Below are 17,681 nucleotides of genomic sequence, written 5' to 3' on the forward strand. Positions count from 1 at the left end.
CTTTTCCAGAATTGGGGTCAAAATTTGCACAGGTATTCAGTGGTATATTTTATAAGTAGATTTGTATTTTCTAGGGCATTCTTAGCAGAATGGGGTAGAATTCATCATTGAGCATCAAAATTAGTTGGAGGATAGATATGAAAGTATGTTGAAGCTTGAATGTGGATAAGAATGATTCTAAAATTTTTATCTTAACTCTAGAGGTCTTTTGACTAATTTTTTTCCTTTTGCCTTGATCTCAGATTTGGCATCAAAACTAGTTATGTTTTCAATCAAATATTTGAGATGTTTTATGCTTTTAGGAGGAAAAATGAGTGAAGATTTGATTTACCAGTTGTTGGGAGAGATTAGAGAGATTATTTTTAACTTCTTGGGGAAGTTTTCCAAGTGGACACATGGTGGTTACAAAGCAGATCTAGGAATCCATTCCTTCTATATCTTTCTTTCTCTCTTCCATTGTAAGGTTGTTGACAGTTTTCTTTGTGAAACCAGTAGGGTTCTAATTTTTCACTATGAGACTAGGTTGGTTGATTTTCCTTCCTTTCTATTTAGTAGAGCTCTAGTAGTGAAGGCCACACATCCATTCTTGTGTAGGTTTCTAGTTTTATTTCAAGTATTGTTTCTCTAAGATAATGAAAATAGATGATAGATCATGTGATATATCCTAAGTTTCATTTAATGTTTCCATTTAATGTATTCTATCTTTCCAAGGATGAATACAAAAGGGGATTTAAAATGAATTATTTTTTTTCTCTTATTATGTCTCTTAATTCTTCATATGCTATTAACTTTGGGATTGAATGAATACGGTTCATTTAATATAAGATAGCTTGGATGAGTTGTGTGTCAAATATGTTGTTTCTTTTAGTTCAAGGAGTTAAGTAAATGCTTCAATGATTTGATAGGGTTTCTGGGTGTATGGAGGGGATGCTAGTAAGAATGGAATTTGGGGATTTTAATTGATAAACATAATTGAAAGGCAATCAAGTTAGGTCATCCTGCTGATAGTGACTTTACGTTGCAATAGATAAGTCACTAATCACTAAATCAGATGCAAAATGAGATGAAGGTCATTTGAACCAATCTTTTAAATCAAATCAATTCAATTCTTCATGTTTTGTACTGGGTTAAAATGAATTAACCCTCACTTAGCTTATGGGTTCATAGATTATGATTTGTGGCTATTCCATTCCTATTTTATTGCATTAGTGTAAGAAGATTATAAGGGTTTCATTTGCTATTAATAGGTTTAGGTTTATGTTTATTTGCACTAATACTAGTTAGGTATTAGAACCTCAAGGTATACCTTCCTAGGTTTTGTAGAGCCTAAAGTAGAAGAAGGAGTTATGCCTTACAGTCGGCCCAAGATTAGTAATCAAGTGCATCCATCATAGGAATTTGCCAGCTTTAGATGTATTGGTCTATTTTCTTTTTTTTCCTTAAAAATCTATTAAATCAGGAGCCAAAAAAATGACAACTCTACTAGGGACTGTATTGAATCTAAATAGTAGACAAACCTTGAGAATTTGAGAAAAGGGGATTCAATATGGTAGGAGAAGTGCATGAAAAAAGTTGTAGCAGTAAGTTTTCTGATGTTTCTTCCAATTTTCTTACTCAAACGTCATGCACCCTAGTGATAATTTGTTATGGAAAAAATTAGCTTGAAGGATTGAATACAAATTGTATTATTACTAAGTTTTATCTTCAATCAATTCAACTAGTTTTGGTTTTCAAGGTGTTGCTGTAAATTTAGAGTCATAATAAGTTATGAATTGTATTCTCTTTTCAAGGTGTTAATGATCTCCAAGTTTCTCCTATATTGAAAGTCTGGTTTAGAATTTACAAGTGGTAAATTGTTTCAAACCTTTTCTCACTAAGTGTGAGTGGTGAATTTAGTCTAAATCTTTGTAACAATACATGGTTTATTTCAATATCAAAGGCTTTTAATATTTGTGGGAAAATCTAGTTTTTTGGAAAAGAGAGGTGTATATTGGATTTATGGTGTTGTGTGTTGTGTGTATCTATTGTAAGTAGAATAATTTCAAGGATAAATCATTGCTGTGATTTAATTTTCCTCTTCAAGGAGGTGGCAGCTCTATAATGGTTTCATATGCACTATGAGGAAGTGTATGTTAGCACCAGTGCTAAACTAGAAGATTAGTGGTTTTAGATTCAACACTTGAGATATTTTACTTTTCATGATGTTGTTCTTGTCATGAAATAAAGTGGTACACATATGTGTTCTCCATCAAGTTACTTTTAGCACTAGGAGGAGGAGAATAGTGTGATAAGTTTTATACACTTCATTGTAATAAGCTTTAGCTTGTTTTATAAAGTTTCATGAGGTGTTTGAAGAGATTCATTTGGTAGAAGGTTATAAGCCTACTACAAAATTACAAATCAAAATTATTGTTAATGAGTGTCAAGGCTTTGAAGAATGACAAGTCTCCTTTCATCAAGTATGCAACTGGTTACTGATGTTTGTAGATATGTTTTTGCTAAGAGATACATGCCATTAATTTTTGATGGCATTCATGGTTTGCCAAATCCTATGCCATGTAATCTTAGAAAGTGTTTGCCTAAGTTTGGTGGGAACCATGAAAATTCAGCCAATCATCATGTTTAGATGTTCATTAATTTGATTGATGATTTCAAAATTGTTCATCAATACATGCATATGAAGTTGTTTGTTCAAACTTTGGAAGGTGATGCTAGAGATTGGTTTTCCTTTCTATTAGCATGTTCTATTTTATCTTGGGATGAAATGAATTTAGCCTTCATGAAGAAATTTAGGGAAAGAGTAAGCATCTCTGATTATTTTAATAAGTTCTTGAAGATTCAAATCAAGAGTGATGAATTAGTTCCCAAATTCAATACTAGATTTGCAAAGTTGTAAATGAGATTCCTGAAAATGGTAAGCCAAATGATCAAATGTGTTTAGTGGTTTATCTTGACACATTTGATAAGAAGATGAGTTATCTATTAAGAGACAAAGGACCTAAGACTTTGCATCAGGAATTCATGATAGTGATAGAGATTGAAAACAATATAAAATATGTCTTGACTAGGAGTCATTTCTCTAGAAATGTTTGCTTGCAAGATGAGGTTCAAATAAAAATAAATGTCATGTAGAGTGTTCAAATTATAGTCAGCAAGTAGGTACCCCTACTAGGGTAGATAATTTTTTTGAAGATTCAAAAGTTAAAACATGTGATCATGAAGTCTCTTTGTTGCAAAAAGGAGCTAAGTCTATTCTTGATGAATTGAATGCACATGTTAGTAATATTGTAATAGCAAATGACATAATTAGTTCACTTGATTAGTTAGATATGCAAGATATAAATTCAATTATTTCTTCTCCTATTGATGATTTTCTTTATGTTGAAAACATAACTGATCATGAAGTTGAGGGATGTTCATCTCAGTATGAGGATAAAGAAGTTGAAATTGATCTTTCAAGTGATGAAGGTAAAGTTGTTGATATGATGTATTATGAAGAAGCATCATTTGAAAACAATGATGAGATTTGTTACTTGAGTTAAGGAGAGGACAATGATAATACATGTTCATCTTCATACGAATTAATGTGAATTGGGAAGAAGAAAGAAATAATAGAAGTAAGTACTCTTATTCAAGTAAAAGTCTGAATTCTTTTTCTAAATCTAAAAGTGAAAATTCATCTCATTTTTTGCATTCTACAAATCAATTAGTTGATGAATAATTTGAGATTGATTTTTCCTCTTGAGGTATGAAGATAAAGAAATGGTGAATCCAATTGATGCTATTGAATTTGAATATGAAGATCTCAAGGAAGGGTTGTCAAGTGTTTTTACATTAGACAATAAAGCTACAACATGTAGTGATGGGTTTAGGAATTAATCATGGTCTATTCATAATGGTTATCCTAAACAAGATAATGAAGAGAATGTAATTATGGATACTATATGCTTGGTAGAAGAAATAGATAGTGAGTCTTCATCTAGTTCTAATTTTTCTTCATATGTTGAGAGTCTCCATGAAGATGAAATGGGTAGTGAGTGTAAAGTGTGTACTAATAGTTTATATGATGAAGATTTTGATGATTATCAGCCCATCTTTTGTCACAATGTTTAAAGAGGATTCTTGCATGGAGTTATCAATCCATTGTTTGAAGAAGACATGGAAGTTTCAGATTTAGTTGAGGATGAGTTTAATGATGATATGTTGTCTTACTACTATAAGAGGTTAGATTGTTCTTCTTCAAGATATGACAATGATTATCATGATGAGGTTGCATCTTATGACATTGATAACAAGGTGTTTGACAAAGTTGTTATTGAAAATCAGCATGCACCTTGTAGCAAGTTTTATCATGAATATTCTAATGTGATAACTAATCCATTTTTTTATTACAAAGAGTCATGGGAGGACTTTGGATTAGTTTCAAATTTTGACATTGATGATATTTGTGAGTACAAGTCTAATTTCTCATTCAAGTACCATCCGGTTATACATAATGATACATAATTTCAAGGTATGTGTGATCTTTTTCCCCAAGTTGAGTATGAAGAATTCATATTCAAGAGTGATATCATGCATGATTCATTCATTCAAAAAGAATTTCAGTTTGAGTTTGATATCAATAAGCATGCTGATCAAAACTTTCATAATGAGCAATATATAGATAATGAATCTAGTTTTTATATGTGTTATGAAAGTGAAGGTGTAGATTCAATTTTTCCAAGTGAGTTGATTCATAATGTTAATATGCATGGTAAAATTGATAGAAGAAATATTTCCATCTTACCTCATGACAATTTAGATCAAATAAGATTTATGACAGAGTTAAAAAGTTTTGTTGAAGTTCGGTGGCCTAGGGCCATCGTTTGTACAGTTTAGGAGTAGATTTTTTTGCTTTCAACAAACTTGTTTGAGAAGTCTTCGCTATTAGGTGCATAGTTTACTTCTTCTAGAGATTTGAATCCTTTCCATTCCTACAAGGGACATGCATGCCCAGATAGAGCCACTATTGGAACTCAAAATTGAAACCCTAATTTTGAGTACCATCCTAAAAATCAAGCCCTATAAGCACTTTTTGATGCATGTGTACCTAGTTGTCCATTTGAGGCCTAAGAGGTGTTCAATGTCTCTAACATCTTGAATTAAATAGATCTAATTTTTCCATAAAGATAAATTTCCATCCTAAGCCATTTCATTAAGCTCCATTTTAAGCAATGTCCAAATCTGCATTTTTGCCTAAGTGTCAAATAGCGATAGGAGGCCTTTTTTGCAATTGAATATCTTACACCCAGTAATGTTTCATGACTCACCTCTTTTGGAGTGTTTACTATACATACCTTATAATAATTGTTTCATATTTCAAGTTTTTTTGACATGTTTTGTCTAGATTTTGAGTCCCACAAAGTTGGTCATTTATTGTTGTTGTGCTGATGTAAATTGTTCTAAATTCTAGGAGGCCTTGTTTAACTTGTTATAACTTTGACCCAATTGACTAAAATGAGATAAATCCTTTTGTATTTCATTCTAGGGTTCATAGACTTGCTATGTTTCAATTTTGAGCTTATGATGAATCTGTTTGATCTTTTTTTAAATGTGATTCAGAATGAAATTTATAACTTTTCACTAGTGTCAATAAATGCAGATTAATTGGTACCCCTATTTGGGATGTCATAACTTGGAATCCATGATAGGTGAGATCAAATGGATGGTACCATTTCATTCTACTCTAATACTTCTTTAAGTGTGCTAATTTACAAGTTTTGGTGAATCCATTTGCACACTTTCCTAGGTCCATTCCACTTGCATAAAAATGCTTTTCTGCCAGTGCTTCCAGTCTACAAATTCTAAGTAGATCACTTTGACTGCTTAGAATTCTCACCCTCTTATTTTCCATGAGCCCTAATCATATATTTATATTTTCCTCATGACATTGAACCAATGCCCCAGTTTTTGTCTTCCCAAGTGTCAGTTTGACCTTTTTTAAGAGCCAAATTTGAATGTGTTTTATGATTTTCTAACGTGTTTTCTTGTAGGTAGTTATGAGAGGGAAACATCAATAGTCAATATGTTTTGACTAATAACTCATCATGAGACAAGATTTGGTAGGGTAAGAGTATGCAAAATAGAGAATCAATATGTTTTATTTTAGAGCTTGATCATGTGTTCTTGTCAATTTTTAAGGCTAGTCAAAAGACCCCTTGGCATAAAATTGGCAAGTCATAGAAAAAGAGTTAAAATGAGTTTTAAAGTGTTCAGTGATCAAACTTGATTCCAATCAGTGTGATGGGTGAAATAAGCCAATTTGAATTGTTAGGTTTTTTAGTTCAAAATTATTTTTTAACTAGACCCACTCTGGGGCCTAAATGCTTTCATCAAAATTGGTAATCATGAGTAGGAGTGTTACTAGATCTATTCTAGTGCTAACCATACCATCCTAGATGAAACCATAATTAACTTAGATGTGGAGAAGCTAAGCATTAAGTAAATTTAGTAAATTTGGTGGGATAAATTAGAGGATAAAACAAAGAAGTGGGTTCAAGCAATCAAAATTGCAATTAGAGTTTTGGTTCCTAGAGAAAAGATGTTTAATAAGATATTCAAAGATATGGATTCTTTTGCCAGAGGGTTTTTATTTTTTGAGACGTGTTGAGCTCTAATAATGCAGCTTTTGAGATTCAGTGAGGCTTTGGATCTAAGCTGATGGTCACCTAAAAAACTCATTTAGATTCTAGAAATGTATGAGACCCTCTCTGATATGGTGCTTGATATTAATTATATCTTTTGTGATGAGGAAGCCATTGGACAAGAGGTGTCAGGAATTCTAGTAAAATTGGTTGAAGTAGTCGGGTCTACATTTAAGGAGTTTGCTAATGCAATTCAAAAGGAGACTTCCAAAATATTGATCCCTTGAGGTGCAATTCATCTTGTGACTCATTATGTTATGAATTACATTAAGTTTCTATTTGGTTTCATGGATATGTTGAATTCACTTTTGGATTGCAAAAAAAGAACAGACCAATAGTCCTTCTAGTAAATCCTTTTTGGTCGAGGCTAGAGTAGATAATGAGGGGCTAATAGAAGGCTTAGTATTTTTATAAAAATATCAATATAATGAGGATGCAATAGCCATGAATCTCTCTCCCATGGCTCAATAGTTGTTTTTAATATTAGAGCTTCTAAAACATAACCTTGATGAAAAATCCAAGCAATACAAGGACTCTATCCTCGCCTATATTTTCTTGATGAGAAATTTCCACTATATCATGAAGAAGGTTAGGGGCTCTGAGATCATAACACATCTGAGTAATAGTTGGGTCTGGAAACACAGTCATTCAGTTAGGCAATATGCAATGTATTATTAGAGGGCTGCCCAGAACAAGGTTTTGTCCTACCTCAAAGATGAAGGGATACAATTCACTAGCATATATTTTGGGAGAGCATCAAAGGTGGCACTCAAAGAGAGGCTCAAGAGATTCAATATTGTCTTTGTAGAGGTTTATAAGACTCAAACAAACTACATAGTCCTTGATCCTTAGCTTTGTTCTGAGCTACATATCTCCATTACTGGGAAACTTCTACAAGCTAATCAATCTTCTATGGGTCAATTTGGGGCATACTTAGAAGGTGATATGTAGCAAGAAATAGAGATGACCATAGAAAAAGACAGTGACAGAGGCCAAACTGAACAAAAGACTAAAATGCAAGGATGAGCATGGGGAGAAAATAGTGAAAAACATTTATCCCATATGCGTGCCATAGAGAGAATTTAAATGTTTAAATACTATTCCCTGCAATAGACTTAGTGTCTTGAAAGACACCACCTTTTGAAGGTATAAGCTAAGGAGGGGCTTGCTATGGCCAAGTGAAAGCAAGGTCAATGATTTTGACCTAACAAGAATTCTCACCTGAAAAGATACAAGATTTTAATGGTTGCCATGTCACCATGGGAATGTGGGAGGGTTTTTCCAGTAGAGACATCGAGAGCTCCCAAAAAATTCAAAAACTGGTAGGAATTATGGGGCCTACCCAGGAGAGTTAAGAAATGATGAAATGACAAGTGGCAACCAGAGGAGAGGATTAAAATGAATAAATATTAAAATCATATATCTTCAAGTCTAATCATGCATTTTCATAATTCAAAGATATATTATATAGTTTTAACTATATATTTTTTATTTTTCAAATTTTAATGACAGTTCATGGCCTAGGGCCTAAGATTTCAAATCAACATCAGAGGCACCATTTTCATCTTAAACATACAGTGTAATATACCATTGGAATTGGGAGGAGATGAATTTTTTGAATTCAGAGTTAGAATATTCATATGTATTCAGTATTATAGTTGGTAAGTATATTTGTATTTTTTGGGGCATTCTCAGTAGAATGGGTAGAATTCATCATTGAGAGTCAAAATTAGTTGGAGGGTAGATATGAAACTGTTGAAGCCTAAATTTGGATAAGAATAATTTTGAAAATTTTATCTTAACTCTAGAGGTCATATGACTAATTTTTTTCCTTTGCCTTGATCTCAGATCTGGCATCAAAATCAATTATGTTTCCCATCAAATATTTAAGATATTTTATGCTTTTGGGAGGTAAAATGAGTGAGGATTTGATTTACTAGTTGTTGGGAGAGATTAGAGAGATTGTTTTTAATTTCTTGGGGAAGTTTTCCAGGTAGACACATGGCAGTTGTAGCGTAGATCCAAGAATTCATTCCTTCTATATCTTTCTTTCTCACTTCCATTGTAAGGTTATTGGTAGATTTCTCTATGAAACTAGTAGGGTTCTAGTTTTTCACTGTGAGACTAGGTTGGTTGGTTTTTATTCCTATCTACTAACAAGAGCTCTAGTAGTGAAGACCACGCATCCATTCTTGTGTAGGTTTCTAGTTTTATTGATGTAGGGTACTCCCCTTAAAACCATAAACTCATAACATAAACAAAGAGACAATAGCTAATGTGAGAATAAAATATGGACTTCTTATGTGCATTGCAAATGCAAAATTAAAAAATTCTATAGTACAATATGATAACCCACATGGGCATTTTCATTACAATAATCTAAAAGACAAGCTACAATTTATCACCTAGAGCTGCCCTGGACAATGTTTAGGGCTTTTTTAAATAGGCAATTTTATTTTGCCTGGGAAGGTTCTAGATGCTTAGACTTAATACTTGGGGCTGACAGACCCTAACAAAACATATAGAGTTGGCCAAATACATCTTTGACAATTATTTTTAGAAATTTGGACAACCCATTTTTGGAAGGCCATAACTCACAAACCATTGCTCCAATTGGCTATTGTAACCAATTTTAGGAAACACTAGCTCCTAATCTATAGGCTTAGAATAGCACCAACACCCTTTTGTTGAGTTTTTGGACCTCATCCAAGTAGTCTAGGGCCTCCAACATGAGCCTAAAGATTTTTCTACAAATTGTTCCATCAAAAATATGCAATAACTTCTTTGATACTTAAGTTGGAGTGATGAGATTTTTATGGTAGGCTTATATCTCTAAGATAAACCTTCCTATATAAAATGAGAACATTTTGAGCTCATATGACAAACTTACTAAAAAAAGAAATTTCTCATAAATAGTAACTACCCTATCTACTAGTCCTTATTAAAATAGAAAAGACTAAAAATAAAATATTTTTGGGTGATACAAAATTGCCCTTACACCCAGGATGCTCCTGCATCAAACACTCAGGGTAATTTGAGAAGTGAACTCATCATGTCTTAGGTGTTTAAAGGAAAAACAAGATGGTTAACCTCCTCCTTTGCTACCAATGATGAATCATCAACTAGTCTCCCCTTCTATTTGACAAGATATTCCTCATAAGTTCTATTTTTGGTAATTTTTCCAACATGACTATCTAGTATCTCCTCAATCTCCTTTTTAGCTGAACTAGCTACTGGAATGGTCCATTATCCTTCTACAACTTTATCTCCATCACCTCCTTCATAATACTTTGTCAAATCTAAAATGTTAAATATTGGTGAAATATTCAATTCAGTTGGCAACTCCACTTCATACGCATTACTAGAATCATGCCTCTTCACTATCTTGCATGGTCCAAACTTCTCTATCTTCAACTTATTATATGTACCTCCTAGAAAATTATCCTTTCTCAAATGAACCATGACTTCATCTCCAACCTAAAATTCCTTATATCTCCTTTTTACATCTGTCTTAGCTTTATAATACATATTCATCTTTATGATGTGCTTCGTCACCTCCTCATGGATGTTCTTCAAATGTTCAGCAAAATCTTTTGCTTCAACACTACTTGTCTCTCCTTTATCCAACTTCCTCAATTCAAAAACATTTTTTGAACTATTTCCATATACAATCTAGAATGGTGATTTACTAGTACTCTTATTGACTAAATTATTATATGCAAATTCTGCTTGTGGTAAACTCATATCCCATCCTTTTGGTTTATCTCCAACCAAGCATCTCAACAAGTTTCCTAAATTGCATTTCACAGCTATTGTTTGTCCATCAATTTGTGGATGATGTGATGAACTAAATTTCAAATCTATCTTCAACTTCTTCTACAATGTATGCCAGAAATACTCAACAAATTTGGTATCTCAATTTGAAACTATACTCTTTGGTGGACCATGTAATCTCACCACTTCTCTAAAAAATAACTTTCCTACATGAATAGCATCACTAGTCTTCTTGCAAGGAATAAAATGTTTCATCTTTGAAAACCTATTAACCACTACAAAAATAAAATCATACCCATTTGTGTCCTTGGTAATCCAAAAACAAAATCCATATCGATATCCTCCCATGGCTTCTCTAGTATAGGTAATGGCTGATACAACCCTGTGTTCTACTTCACTCCTTTTGCCATCTGACATACTCTACAACATTGTACAAACTTCATCACATCTTGCTATAATTATGGCTAGTAATTATTTTCAACAACCAAGGCTATAGTTATATCTCTACCCAAATGTCTAGCCAATCCTCCACTATGCTTCTACTTGATGAGATTCTCTCTAATTGAACTTCTAGGAATGCACAATTAGCTTTCTTTGAACAACATATTATCCTGGATCATAAAATCCAACCACTTTGTCTTGTCAAGTGTAACAAGATCTGTGCAAGCCTTCCACACTTCACCAAAATTAGGATCATCTAAATACAAGGTATTGAGTTCCTTGAACCCAACCACCTCTATCTACATTTCTATCAGCAAAAGTTGTCTTCTACTAAGAGAATCTACAACTTTTTTAGAATTTCCACTTCTATGTTTCAGGAAAAATGTATAACTCTACAAAAACCCAACCCACTTTAAATGCCTTCGATTCAATTTTCCTTGACTATTTAAATATTCCAAAGCTTGATGATTAGTATACAAAATAAACTCCTTAGGTAGAAGATATTGTATCCACTTCTTCAATGTTTGAACTATAGCATAAAATTCCTAATCATAAGTAGAATATTTTCTTTTTGCATCATTCAATTTCTCACTAAAATAAGAAATAGGTCTACCTTCTTGACTCAAAATAACTCCTATTGCAATACCACTAGCATCATAGTCTACTTGAAAAATGTTGTTAAAATTAGGAAGTGCTAAAATAGGTTTCTCAGTAACCTTTTGTTTCAATAGATTAAAACTATTATCTTCTTGTATAGTCCACTTAAACTCTTTCCTATCTCCTCTCATTGTTTCACTCAAGGGTCCACAAATACTACTAAAAATTCTTATGAACTTTCTATAAAATGTATCCAGTCCATGAAATGATCTTACCTCTATTACACTCATTGGAGTAGGTCATTAAAGGATAGCCTTCACTTTCTCTAGGTCCACCTTCAAACCTTCTCCTGAGACTACAAATCCTAGGTACACCAACTCCTTCACAAAATGGCACTTCTTCAGGCTTATCAGTAACTTATCTTCCCTCAACTTTTCAAACACCTTACAAATATGAATCAAATGCTCCTCTAATGTATTTAATGCAGAGCATGCAGCAAAAGAAAAAAAATACTCTTCCAAGCTTCAAATATAAACTAGGCCTTCTCCCAAGATTAATGACTGATCCAATGGGCTCTCAATAGTATAAACTCTACCTTGCAACTGGAATCCACTCTATAGGCCCACCCCTCAAACCTAGGGTATTAAAACAACTTGGATCAACTACAAAACTTAGGGACTCCCTATTACCAATAGGCATACAATGGAAAATTGTTCTTGGATGGTTTTTACACTCTAATTTTCTGATATAAATGGTTTCTATGGACTTAATTCAGCAAAAAACACCAAACTTTAAAGTTTTCCTACACCTAACAATCAATTTGCAAAATAATTAGCAGCATTCGTACTAGGGCTGATCCTAGTTTTCACGGTCAAACTCCAAAATCATGCAAAGGGACCCCCACTATTTTTTCACTTTTAAACACTCTTCAACATCTCCTAAGAGATTACAAAATAACAATCACCAACTTGGCTCCAACATCAAGTTATGCCCACTTGGTGTCATGGTCCTAAATGGCCAATTTAGGCTAGGTTACAAGGAAAACATAAGAAAATGGGTTCATAGACTTGGTTCAACCCCTTTTATCTCTTTTAAACATCCAACTTTTCCTTTTACACCCTTCACCTAGGTTAGATTAACTAGTTTGGGATCTTGATCCTTCTTTTTCCTTCAAATCTAGACTAGACATAAGATTATGTTCAGTCTAGGGCTTGTTGGTAAAAAAAGGTGCCATGCTCCTAAAGCCTTAAAGCCCTACCATCTCAAAGAACACTCTCCTAACTTTCATTCCACAAAGTGGCATTGAAATCTCATGGTGGGTTTATCTTGCTGAAACCATCAAATTTGGAGTAAATCTGACCTACTTGCACTAAAACTAATATAACTTTTGTTTTATATAAGATAAAGAATTAAAATAAATTTCAATGGAATCCTAACTCAACCCTCCATCCAACCATATAATACTTGTATCACCACCAATCTATATAGGCCGTACAAGATTGAAAAAATAGTAAGAAAGGCAAAAAATCTAAGCTTTTTATTCACCAATGTTGTCCACCCTCATACAATGACCTTTCGCACATGTGGGGAACTTAAATACATGCCTTCCAATAGTTATAATTTCCATTAAAATGGTTGGAACACCATACAACCTCATTTTTAGTTTGACAACTATTATTGCAAACATTGCTATTTTAGCAACTTTTGCATTTTACAACTTTCTTGCATTTTTTTTGTTGGATTTTTTGCAAACCTATATTCCAAAGGTGTCTTAATAACTTAAATCCACCTAAAACATCTTAAAATAATTAAAATACTCAAAATCACACCTATTATAACTCCTTTGTCACAAATGGTCACTTGGCTTATAACCACACCAAAGTGCCATCGTACCTTACAATTGAGTATTTTATTACAAATATGGATCAAACCTCTTTCCTAATGATTCTAATGTACTAAACACCTTTAATTCATGCCTATGAGCCTTAGGTGCCTTGCACCATACTCCTCAGGCCAAAAAAAACTCAAGTCTCTTGAGTTGGTAATGTGGAGACATCATATCTCATCTTCTTTATAGCTGATTCAGGCAGCCAACTTGCATCTTCAACTACTTTACCTATCAATTTGATAAGGTACTCCATGTACACCTTCCTTCTCTTTTGTCCAAAACACATTCAATTTTGGGTGCCCCAACTTTGGGAAGAGATTCCATGATCTCTTTATCTACTTTTTTCAATTGAATGCCACTATTTTCAGCCTTAGAACCTTTGTAAGGATATAAATCAGAGACATTGAATATATTGGAGAGCCCTATGTCTGGTGGCAACTCCACTTTGTAAGCATTGTGTCCACATTTTTTCAAGATCTTAAAAGGACCTAATTTCCTCATCATCAACTTAGTAAACTTGCCTTTAGGAAGCCTCTCATTTTTAACATACCCCATAACTAGATCTCCTATTTCAAATTGAAGATCTCTTCTCTTAGTATCTGCTACTTCCTTATACTTCTTTGTCACTTTTTCTAACCTGTCCTTAACCTCTTGATGAATTTCCTTCATGACCCTAGAAAAATCACTTGCTTGAGCACTAGTTCTTTCCATAGATTTGACATCTCTGACCTCCATTACCCCTCTAGGATGAGTGCTATAAACAATTTGGAATCCAGTTGTGCTATTTGCTAAATCATTATAAGAAAACTCTACTTGTGCTATGACTGAATCCCATGATGAATCATGTTCCTTAGTAAGGCATCTTAATAGGTTTCCCAATGACCTATTAACCACCTTTATTTGACCATCTGATTGTGGATGGTATTATGATTGAAATGAGAGGTCTATACCAAGATTTCTCCACAAAGTCCTCCAAAAGTGCCTAAGAAACTTAGAATCTCTATCAAAGACTATGGATAATGGTAATCCATGTAGTCTTACTACCTCCTTGAAAAAGATACTTGTAATATAAGAGGCATCATGACTGCTTTTACATGGAAAAAAGTGTGCCATCTTAGAAAACCTATCTACTACAACACAAATACTGTCATAGCCCTGCTTGGTCCTTGGTAATCCAAGTAAAAAATCTAAACTTATTGCATCCCAAGGCTTGTTTGGTATTGGTAATGGAGTGTATAGTCCATTAGAAGTCTTCCACTTTTCCTTTTGACAAATCACACAAGCCTCTAAAAACTTCCTCACATCCATTAGCATCCTAGGCCAATAGTAAAATCTCCTTACTAGTTCAAGGGTCTTGTTCATCCCAAAATGACTAGCTAGGGCCCCAAAATGCTTCTCTTTTATGATTTTCTCCCTCAAATATCCTCTAGGGATGCATAGTTGACTCCCTTTGAAGATAAATCCTTCTTCCAAGATGAAATCTGCATAAATACTATGGTACTGCCCTATCATATCCCTACAAACTTGATAGGCCTCTTTAAAGTCTTCATCACCTTCATACATGTCTTTTATGGAGTGTAATACCACATTCTCCAACCTCATTTCTTAAATGGTTAAGTTCTTTCTACTAAGGATGTCAGCAACCTTATTTGTCTCCCCTTTCTTATGCTTAATAGTGAAGGTATATGATTGAAGGTACTCCATCCATTTCACATGCCTATGGTTCAAGTTTTCCTGTCTATTCAAGAAACTCAATGCATGGTTATCAGTATAGACAATAAACTCCTTGGGAAATAAATAATGTCTCCACTTCCTTAGAGACTGAACCATAGCATACAATTCCAAATCATATGTAGAATATTTTTGTTTTGCTTCATTTAACTTTTCACTAACGAAGGCTATTGGTTTCCCTTCTTGACTTAGGAATCCTCCTATGGCCATATTATTTGCATCACATTCAATAGTGTATACTCTTTCTTATGAACCCCTTTGCAAGCAACTCCTCAACTTGTCTTGCTAATTCCTTGTTTTTCTCTAGTGTCAACCTATAGGCAGGCTTGTTAGGCAATGTAGAACATAGAATAAAGTCAATACAATGACTTACCTCTCTAAAAGGTAGCAAGGTATCAATAGCAGGGTCTAAAATAACTTTCTTATATCTATCCAAAAGCTACCTCATTTCCTTGGGTTCCACATTCCTTATTCTTGATATGCCTTCCTTCTTTTTATCTTCTTGTCTTGGCTTTACTAAAATGGCAAAACATGGTGTGTTCTTCACCTTGAGGGTCTTCAAAAACTCCTTCTCCCCAACCATCATCACACTAGATGCATGTTGGGTCTCCTTTCCATCTTTTGTCAATGGTGTTATAGTGTACTCCTTCCCATTTTTAGTGATGATACAGACATTATTCCTCCCATCATGCTTGAAATTGATATCATACTGCCATGACCTACCTAACAAAAAATGACAAGCATCCATCTCTGCAACATCACAAACAATTTTGTCCTTGTACTCTCCTATTTGAAATTCAACATTTACTTGTTCATTAACTACAACTTGTTGCTCCTTGCTTAACCATGAGACCTTTTAAGGGTTAGGATGAGGAGACCTCTTCAATCCAAGCTTATTTACCATCTCTAGTGATGCAATATTATCAATTGAACCAGAATCAACAATTACCTTACACACTTTACCTTTTACCTTGCATAAAGTCTTGAACAAAGTCTTCCTTTTGGGTGGTTCCTGCTCTGCAACTATCTTCAACAAGGTTCTATTGAACATTAAGGATTACCCTCTTTTTCGATCAGAATTCCCTCTTGCTCCTTGATCACTTTGTGCATCCTCTTCTTGGGCCAAGTGAATCCTTCTTTCTCCTTCTTGATTATTGCCTCCCATCTTCTCAGGACATCTAGATGATCTATGCTCTATTTGGTTGCAGTTGAAACACCTTCCAATGAATACCCCTAGAGTTCTTCCTCCAAATCTTCCTCCCCCATTAGGTGTCCTACCTCTAAGTCCTCCTCTCGGATTTGTGTCTCCTTCTATCTTCTCTTGATTGCTTGTCTCCCCTTGAGATTTATTGGATGAGCCTCTACCTAAAAATCTTCCTCCACCTCTAACACTTCCCCCTCTTCCTCTTGTTTTTATCTTCAATCTTGAGTGCCATCTGATAGCATTGATGTACTGATTTTGGGTTGAATAGAATCAACTCATGCTTGATGGAGTACTTGCACCCATTCAAGTACCTTGCTAGTTTTTGTTTCTCATTCTCAAGAATCTTAGTCCTTAGAATGAGTTTATGAAATTCCTCATTATAGGAGCCCACATCCAAATCCTTTTGTCTTACACTTTGCAATTTTTGATGTATTAGGACCTCATAGTCCTCACACACAAATTGCCTTTTGATTTATGATTTTATCCTTCTCCATGTTGCCAAGGGTTCCTTCCCTTCTTCCTTCCTTTCATTTTGTAGGAAATTCCACCAACTAAGGGTAGATCCCTTCATTTTTAAATTTTCCACCTTCACTCTTTGTCTTTCAGGTGTATTATCACACTCAAAGAAGTTATCAAGTGCCTCAAGCCAATCCATACATTCCTCTAGATCTAGCTTTCCACTAAACACAGGAAGTTCTGATCTCTGATCCTTCCTTCCCACTCTTTCCAAGGCTTCTAACATTGCCCTCTAATCTATAGGCATGGCTTGTCTATCCTACCAAGGAGATTCTTTCTCATTTCTTTCTTCTTCTCCTTTAGATTCTTCTAGGACTCCTCTTTCCACCTTGTCTTTCAACTTATCTAATTCCCTCTTCATGGTTCTATTCTCTTCTCTCACTATCCTACTTTCTACCATTTTCTCTTTGACCAACTTGGCCAACTCCACATTTGTAATCCTAAGAGGTATACCCCTCTCCCCCTCCTCATTTTCCAGCATATTTACTCCCCAATCAAGCTCTTAATTACTCTAATACCACTCTGATTTAGAGCATACAACAAAACAAAAAAAAACTCTTCCAAGCTTCAAACAGAAACTAGGCCTTCTTCCAAGATTAATGACCAATCTAATGGGCTCTTAATGGGATATACTCTACCCTATAAGTGGACTCCACTCTATAGGCCCAACCCTCAAACCTAGGGTATTCAAATAACTTGGATCAACTACAACACTTAGGGACTCCCTATTACCAATAGGCCTACAATGGAAAATTCTTCTTGGATGGTTTCAGCACTCAAATTTTCTGATAGAAATGGTTTCTATGGATTTAATACAGCAAGAAACAACAAACTTTAAAGTTTTCTA

At 34.2% G+C, this 17,681-nt stretch overlaps 1 pseudogene; it reads left to right on the forward strand.

Moving 5' to 3' along the window:
- Positions 1-6,235: 6,235 nt before the first annotated feature.
- On the forward strand, positions 6,236-7,634 carry LOC149539120 (exocyst complex component EXO70B1-like; annotated as a pseudogene).
- Positions 7,635-17,681: the final 10,047 nt, after the last annotated feature.

The sequence above is a fragment of the Cupressus sempervirens genome, chromosome 9, assembly GCF_028749045.1.
Source record: "Cupressus sempervirens isolate cs-2001-9-10 chromosome 9, ASM2874904v1, whole genome shotgun sequence".
Lineage (NCBI taxonomy): Eukaryota > Viridiplantae > Streptophyta > Pinopsida > Cupressales > Cupressaceae > Cupressus > Cupressus sempervirens.